At 45.3% G+C, this 7131-nt stretch overlaps 1 non-coding gene across 1 annotated transcript; it reads right to left on the bottom strand.

Annotated features, from left to right (window-relative positions):
• Window positions 1-1749: 1749 nt before the first annotated feature.
• LOC115847268 (small nucleolar RNA SNORD58) lies at window positions 1750-1814 on the bottom strand. Its single transcript, XR_004037239.1, has one exon. It is a non-coding gene; the product is annotated as a small nucleolar RNA SNORD58 (small nucleolar RNA).
• Between the last annotated feature and the right edge of the window lie 5317 nt (window positions 1815-7131).

Here is a 7131-nt window from a genome sequence, read left to right as displayed (position 1 = left end):
CCACGTGCCACAATGAAAGATCCCCCATGCTGCAACGAAGATCCCACGTGCCACAACTAAGACCTGATGCAGCTAAATAAATAAATAAACAAATATATATTTAAAAATAAAAGCATCCCAACATAAATTATCTAATACATAGATTCATCATCAGTTATTGATTATTGAACATGGACGACAGAGTGTGTTAGAGGCTTTCTCAAATACACTTTCACATTTAACCTCAAAGCAACACTGCCAGGTACATGTCATTAACCTCAATTCACAAATGAGGAAACTGAGGCTCAGAGGGCCAAAGTAACCTGCCTATCCAGGCCTCCTCACTTCCTTTCTGCTGTACCACAGTGTCACCTTTCAAAAAAACATCTCAGAGGACTAAAATCTGAATGAAAGCCACTTTCCCACACTAGGCACTTTTAGATTTCAGCCCCAGACTAATGAATTTAGGACAGAAAAGTTGAGATCAAATAAGAGCTGGGAAGGACACAGACAACCACCTGTCAAATTGTGGTTTGTGTCCTTTGTCCACCTACACTCAGGCCACTGACTTTGAGAAGTCAGTTGTGGTGGCTGCTTCTGGTGCTTTGGGACATACGCTTCCAGGGAGAGGTAAGACCCTCATGAGGAAGAGATGCGTCCCTGCATTGAGATAGGGCCTAAACATTATCTCAGCCGTGGTAGGACCCCTCAAGCAAGAAAATGAGTCAGAGCTCCTTATCATTTATCAGGAGCTGACTCCCGGCCCAGCATGGCCTTGTCTTCCTCACAACAGCCCTCAGAAGGCGCTGCCATTACTGTCCCCATCTTACAGGCGAAGAAGTTGAGGTTGCTTGCTCCAGGTAACACAGACAGTACATGGAAGAGCCAGTGTGCAAAGCCAGTGAGTCTAATCCCAGAGAATGTCATCCCTCACAAAGGAACCTGGCACAATGCCTGGCACTTACATGCTCAGTAAGCCCTTGTGGTGGTGGTGATGATGACAGTGATGACGACAGCATTAAACTTGCGAACAAGAAAATGGATTATGGGTCTTAGTGTAGACCTGTACTATCTAATATGGTAGCCACTAGCTGCAGGTGGCTATTGAGTACTTGAAATGTGGCTAGTATGACTGAAGGACCGAATTTGTTTTTTAATTTTTATTTGCATTTATTTTTTGTGGAATTTATTCCTGTGCTGTAAGTTTTTGTTTTCTGCAGTTTCTTCTGGGATATCTTTTTCTTCTGTGCAACCTCCTCTCTGCTTTAGGAACAATCTGTTCTTTTTCAGTGAGGATCATCTCAACGTGGCAGGGAGAGCTCATGTATGGGTTGATCTGACTGTGAGCTCTCTAAGTCCTGTGGCACATCCTGGGGGCTTTGTTCACCTGGATGTGCTCAGTGACCAGAGGATCTTCATCTAAGCCCTTAAGTTCAGCATTACTCTCTGCATTTTTGAGCATTGTCCAGTAAAAATTCAGCACTTTTTTTGTGCCACCAACCCTGTGTCCAGCACCACTGTTTGGCCTGGGACCACTTACCAACTCTACCATTGTAACGGCGGAATGGCACACATTGCTTCTGTAAAGTGACATCCTTCAGATACTTGGTGGCTTTTTGGAGATGCATACCCTTAATGGCCTGGGCAGTTTCATGAGTGTTCTTGATTTGTATGCTAGGTTCTCAAGCAGTTCTCTGGTAGTTTTACCCAATTCCACAAATCCTAATGCAGAGTGTTCATTGTATACTGTTGATCACTGACCAAAATGTGGCTGCTCAGAATCGATTTATTTTCACAGAAGATCCAAAGGTGTCCTAAGAAACGCATCACTGCAGTGAATTTTTAATTTTAATATAAAAACTGAAGGAATGTACAGTTTTGGTCGGACTACATTTCACCTTAACATTACATCCTGTTAGGTACTGTTGTATTGTGGTGCATGTGCTGGGCACGTGTGTTATTTCCAATACTGCATTAATGAAATGTATATATTGATTGTATATTGAAATGCTGTATTTTGGGTATATTGAGTTATGTAAAACATATTATTAAAATGAACTTCAACTGTGCCTTTATATATTTTTCAATGTGACTACTAAATTTTTTTTTTTAATTACATAAGTGGCTCACACTATATTTCTCTGAGAGCACACTGGCATACATTTTAAGAATTCAATTCAGAATGTTTGAGATTTTCTCAGCAATAGAAGCAATTTGTTACTTAAAAAAAAAAGAAGTGTAGTGATCATTGTAATGATCATTCTGTCCATAATCATTTCCCCCAGAATTGTTGATAACCTCAATAGAAGCTTCCATAGGAAGTAAACACAAACCAAACACTGTGATGCAAATTTCTTCTCATAGAAGAAATTTCTTCTCATTGTACTAGCCCACTCCTTGAATTTTTTTCCTTTTCTGTAACCAATCAGCATCATTGGTCATAGAGGATTCTGAAAGAGATACTGGAACACCAGAGAAGAAGAGCTCCTTGGATTTCCAACACCCCAGCCAAGTGATATTCCAAGGTTTAAACCAACACCCCGACGACTTCTGCCAGACAACTTGGCTTTCAAAGTCCAACCCAACCTTCCCTCCTTCCCTTGCCCTGCCAACTCCCATGGAACCCCCAGACTTGGTGAGGGGAGTGATCCCATCCCCCACAAGGACCCTAAAGTGTCCAAGGGAGAGGGAAGCCCAGGATTGGAGTTTTTCTGAGACCAAGGCAAGAAGGCAGTCCAACAGAGCATGCTGCCCAGTGCCGCTCTGACCTATTCGCTTCCTCCCTGAGATTCCCTTCTCCAGGACACCCACTGGGACGTACGGCAGGGCATGAAAGCCACTAAGCGAATGGCAGGGCCCTCCACAATTGCTACCAGTCTTGCCCTCGCTGTTTAGGCTTTTTGTCTGGAGCTGTGACTTTAACTGAACTTGGTCACTCACATTCCTGGTAAAGACTGGCTCTTACGACCACAACTAACTTCCTGTCTTCTGAAATGTGTACTATTTCCATAGAGGAGGAAGCTTGTTCTTTCCCTGTCCAACCTTCTGCAGTCCTTTGTAAATTTATTCCAGGGACAAAGAAATAGAGGCCAAGGACATTCTGGACCTGGGGTTCTCAACCATGGCTGCTCATTGGAATTACCTGGGAAGCTTTTAAAAATTGGCGGCCCTGGCACTATGCCAAACCAACTCAGTCAGAACCTCTGGAGGTGGAACCAGGCACTATCATTTTTAGTGCTCCATAGGTGATTCTAGTGGGTGGCCAGGGTGAGAACCACTGCTGTAGTTCGGGAATCTAGAATTTGTCCCGCTAGGCCTCCAGCTCCCCTGTGATGATCTCTTTTGGACATTAGTCTCATGTGATTTCTCCACTTTGTGTGATTTTGACTCTAAGTTTTCATACTTCCCAGAAGAACCAACAGGGCCACTGACTAGGCCTTCAGAGCTCAGGCTCTGACAGGAGGAGCTGGGAAGCAGGTGGGCACACTGACCCTCCAGGAGCGGTAGTTCTCAACTTCTACAACATAAAGATGCTCAGAGTTTACCCCCGACTAATTTACCTGGCTGGGGAAGAGTGCATGAAATCACTATTTTTTAGAGTTCTCCAGTACATTCAGATGCACAGCCAAGGTTGAGAAACACTGGCTGGTGAACTGGTAAAGCCCAGGTCATAGTTGAATTAGTTCTCAGACAGAGCTTATTTTCTTAATGCATTATTTAATTCTAAGCCCTACATTCTGCTTTTGTTCAAATCTTGCCATCAACTTTCCTTTGCACCAGAAAGCCATCCCCATGTAGACTACCTAGGAGGAGACAGACCCTGGAATCTGTATGGTTGGAACACAGCCCCCATTCTCTGTGTCACACTTGCAGAGCCCAGAAAATACCCATTTCTTTTTTAGTTGTGGGTGGTTTGTTTTTGTTTTGCTTTTGAATCTAGACCACTACAAATGTTATAGGGAACACAATCTAGCTAATAGCAATTAGTTTTAAAAGTCAGTGAGTTCAAGGTCTGAGGCCAAGTCCCTCATGTGTAGTTGTGGAAATGGCCTGTATCTCTCTGCAAGGTATATCTGTGAGGCCCGCCAAATCCTCAGCAAGCTCCAGTGGACTTTTAGGTTAGAATTGTTGACATGATGAGGTAATGTGATGCTCTCTGAAATAAGATAAAGGTGGCCTCATTCATTGTTTTGAAGCCTTCCAGTGGTAATAAAAGCTACCATTTATTGGGTACTCCTTATGTATCAGATATCAATACCATATACTATACCAGATACTGACATTATCTTGTTTATTCTCAGCAGCTGTGTAAGGCAGGCAGGTATTAAAAGTTCTACCTTAGAGATGTGCAAACCAAGACTCAGAGAGTTCAGTGACTTGCCAGTGGTCACAGTGAATTATTAATGGTGGAGATGGGACTCACACCTCATGTGGCTGAGGCCAAAGTTCCAGTCCTGTCACCCTGGCCGACCTAGCCCCAGCAATTTCTCCTCTTCTGGGTGGAGAAAAAGGGCCCTCTCCTGGGCCCTTTTGTTTCTGCCTCCCCACTTCCCACCTTGGCTTCATTTCCATGAAATGCAAGATGAATTAATTATATGCTAATGAGTCTTCTGCAGCAGAAAGTGAGAGGGGGATGTGACAATGTGCTAGGACAGTCTGGTCTCCCTGATCTTGGAGAGGCAGCAGTGAGAAGTGGCGTGAAGCGAGATCTTAATTCCCTGCCCAGGAATTGAACCTGGGTAGCCTGGATGAAAACCAGGAATCCTAGCCACCAGACCCCCTGGCTCTTGCCCCCATTGAAAAATACATTTCTCACAGAGGCAAAAACTGTAAAAACAGGTACAAACTTTATTATTAGAGACATAGCACAACAAGTGGGAGAGCACACAGAGAAACAGTTTGTTTAATGAAGATGGAAGCAAGGCAGAGATACCTTCTGCCTTGCAGAAGGCAGAAGGAAGCACCTTCCTTCTAATGAAGATGGAAGCACCTGCAGAGAAAGGGTGTGGGCATCCTCACTAGTGAGGGGGAGCGCAGTAAAGAGGTCGTGAAGTCATTTACATAGGGCAGTTCTTCCCGGTCTTTGTTTACCTTTGGCCAATTATCTCGTTTCCTTTTCCACACCTGACCTGCCCTAGGGCCCTCCCCAACATGCATGCACAACTTTTTTCCAAGATGGATTCCAGCCCAGAGGCCTGCGGGGCAGCATCACATATTCTGGGGTGGTGCCCCCTCTTTTTGACCCTCAAGGAGGCTTTCTGCGCATGTGCAGTGTCTCCCTTTCCCCAAGGATGGGAAATATGTGACCTCTTGATCCTTTCCTCAAACAAGGGTTTAGCCCCTCTCTGTTCCTGCCATAAAAGTGTCCCATGTCCAGTTATCTACCCTATTACTGTTGTTTCTTATATCGAAGTGCAGATCCCAAAATATAGAAGTCCGGTCATAAATATGTAGTCCGGAGCCCATTTGTCTCTTGCCTCAGTAAATGTAAACAGGGGGCTGGTAATGAATGTCCGGCCTGGAGCCCATCTTCTCACCCCAAGAAGTGTGAACAGGAGGCCAGTTGTAGATGTCTAGCTTGGGGCCCACCCATCTCCTGCCTCATCCCATGCTGAGGTGAGGTTCTAGAACACTACACAGAAAGGGTAGTTCTGGTTGGGCAAAAATTTATGTCAGTGAGGCCTTGTGGTTTTGCCAGCTGTCAGGGTGAAACAAAAATATTCCCTGGGACAGGGACGCTGTTCCCGAACCTCCTTCTCACTCCAATTTCCCGAGAGTAGAACTGAACCTCCTCCTGTGTTGTAGCCCCCAGGACTGTCTGAGGTCTAAAGCCCCTGCAGTGAGTATATAGGGTGGGTCATAACTGTGAGGGAGGAAAAGTCACCTCAGGAGGCAGGTCAGCCCCCAAAGCACTTTGGACTTCCCGTCTCCTTACATTCAGAAGTTTCACAGAATGTTCCACCGACTGCAAACCTGGTAGGAATTGAGCATCTCTGAGTCTCTCTAGGCTTCTCCTGTCCTGGCAGAGAGGCTTCCCAGGAAATACCTGCTGTTGGGCCTGTGAACTGGGCTCTGCTCCAGCGATCTCCCAGAGGGGAGGGAACCGTCATTTCAGGAGAACCTTCTCTATGAGGCTCTGGGCTAATTAGGAAAAGGGAAATGGGCTGCCCAGAACAGGTGCTGCTCTTCAGGGGGCTGTGATGGTTGTTCTTAAAAAGGAAATTGGTACAAATGAGCTTAAATTAAGCAGAATTAAGGCTGGCAGGGAGCGTGGCAGCTGCTGGCAGACAGGTAAAGAGGGTGGAAAGGGCCAGTGAACAAAGATGGAGCCCAGGCGTGGGGAAGGGGTGGTGCCAGTCTTCAGGGCAGGACAGAAGAGCAGGACATCAGCCTTTAGGGCAGAGGAGGCCTGAACAACAGTGGCTGAAGCTGGGGGCTGGAACCTGCACCAGAGAACTTAAATTCCATAAAAACTGAGAGCCTACAAGGCAGCAGGCACCGTCCTAGGCACTGAGGCTATAGCATTGATACCCCAGCTCTGAGCCTGGGGTATCCAATGTTCTAGAGGGATGGGGGGAGGAGGGGGAGAGACAATAAATATGATTTCAGTTAATGGTAATAGCTGTGAGGGCAGTAAAACAGGGTGATGTGTATGTGTGTGCACATGTGTGAACTCTGGAATGGGTAGTCAGGGAGGCCCCTATGAAGTGGGGCACACTGGGGATGGTCATCAAGGACAAACTTCTTCCTCCCTTCCTAGGTGAGGAAATACTCAGTGCTGCACTTTCAGACAACAAAATACCTTTCTATTAAATAAAACAATACTTTCTAATCCAGTATCACAGCCTGGGGAGTCCACAACTAAACCTTATTTGTGGGTGAGGGGGCATGGCTCATACAGATACAATAGCAGAGGCAGTTCTCAATTCTGTCAGCCTGAAGGGCAGGGGAGGATTCTATCACTTATTGAGGAACTACTACATTGTTCATTTGTAACTTATCTTTAATTTTTTTTCCTTTGGAAATATTTTAGATTTACAGGAAAATTATAAAGATATTGTAGAAAGTTCCTGTATACCCCTCACCCACCTTCCCCAAAGGTTAACATCTTACATAACCATGGTGCATTTATCAAAACTAAGAAGTTGACAG

This window comes from Globicephala melas, chromosome 3, assembly GCF_963455315.2.
Source record: "Globicephala melas chromosome 3, mGloMel1.2, whole genome shotgun sequence".
Classification (NCBI taxonomy): Eukaryota; Metazoa; Chordata; class Mammalia; order Artiodactyla; family Delphinidae; genus Globicephala; species Globicephala melas.
Note: the sequence above shows the minus strand (reverse complement) of the source record. Positions and strands in the feature narration are given on the sequence as shown.